Raw genomic sequence first — 1,758 nt, 5'->3', positions numbered from 1 at the left:
ATCACTTTCATGAAAGATAAACTACTCTGAGAATAGCTATTCAGAAACCTCAAAGTTCTCCTGCATTGCATTCATGTTTATATGAGTAAATTATTATATCAAAATGTTCCTGTTTTATGACAGTGATGAGGTTTATTAAATATTCTCAGCACTAAGAAACTCATAGAGGAGGAAGTTGTTTTGATGAATGAGTCCATTGTTATATAAAAATATATAGAACCAGATGGACCCACAGCATTGCATACCATTTGCAGTTCTGTAATTATGACTAACTACAAAAAAGCAGGATCAATTACTCTTTTAAGTTTTTTTAAACGTCTAACTAAAGGTATCTGGAGAATTATATTAAAAAGAAAAAACACATGAAGAAAGCTTGCTACAACTAGACACCAAGGTTAAAGAAAATGTAGCAAAACAAAGCAGTGCCCATACAGGTCAAAATCACAACTACCAGCATTAGTTCATTTTACATTGCTTTAGCAAAGAACCTGACACTACTCTGTAAAGAAGAAAGGTTTATTGGGCTTACAGTTTTGGAAATTCAAGGCATGGTAAGGGTTTCACAGTGGCTAGCATCAGGAAGACAGGAAGCCAAAAAACAGGGAGGGGCCAAGCTTTCACTTTTATAACCAAATGTCATTACAAAAGAATTGAGGGCACTATGTGAACTATTCATGAGGATAGCATCTCAAATGATTTCACCACTTCCCTACAGGCCCCTATCTTAGAAGGCCTACCTCTATTTACCCTCACTACACTGGGATAAAATCCCTACCCAGGCTACTCAGAAAAGTGTAGATCACACACTTAATATGCAGCTAATTGTATTATGGTTCAAGAGAGAAATGTTGAAAGCTCTGTCTCTAAGATCCAAACACAGACATCACTGCATTCTGCAACCACCTCTGGTCATCACAGTACTGGACGTGCTGGCTAGAGGACTTAGGTAAATGAGAAAACAAGAGGCTTTGATTTGAAAAGCAAGAAGTTAAATTATCCCTGTTCACAGATAAATGAGCTTACATATAGAAAAGTCAGAAGATACCACAGTCAAACTAATAAATTCAGTAAGGTGCAGCAGACAAGCACAACATAAAATAGTGTTTCTATTAATGATAAAATATTTTTAAACTTCATGTACAATAATTAAAACTATGAACAGGAATAAAAAACAAAACATCAATTCAGTGAATATTATAAAACATTCATAAAATAAATGGAAGAGGGCATAACTAAATAAGATCTTTCTTAAAACCAATGATTGAAGATGCTTCCATTTCTGCATGGAGTGTCATTGGCATGTGATCATAGATCCTTTGATTGTACATGGATAGCTTTATGCTGAGATATTTAATTTAAGCTGTCCATCCTGATCATCCTGTTAGTAGGATTACTTTCTGAGTTCTACAGCTTTGGAGCATATCATGAATTCTGGTTGTACATGGCCCCATCTCATAATTTTGCTCAAAATTGCTTCAGCTATCTGTGCTCAGATTTTGTTGCACATTGATTTTCATATTTTTTCCATTTTATTTAACTTCTATTGACACATGGGTTGTAAATATTTCTTTGAATGACATGAATATTTCAATAATGTCAATCCCTCCAGTCCATGAACTCCAAATATCCTTTATGACCTTAATAAAAATAAAGGTTGTTTTTTAGGTAAAATTTAGCCAGTCATATTTTAATATAGCAGATGTTGACCTTTCAATAATATTGAGATTTCTAAAAAATGCAAAATAATGACTACCCTTT

The sequence above is a fragment of the Mesocricetus auratus genome, unplaced genomic scaffold, assembly GCF_017639785.1.
Source record: "Mesocricetus auratus isolate SY011 unplaced genomic scaffold, BCM_Maur_2.0 Super-Scaffold_100023, whole genome shotgun sequence".
Taxonomy (NCBI): Eukaryota; Metazoa; Chordata; class Mammalia; order Rodentia; family Cricetidae; genus Mesocricetus; species Mesocricetus auratus.
The sequence above is the reverse complement of the archived record's forward strand: the minus strand, read 5'-3'. Positions refer to the sequence as shown.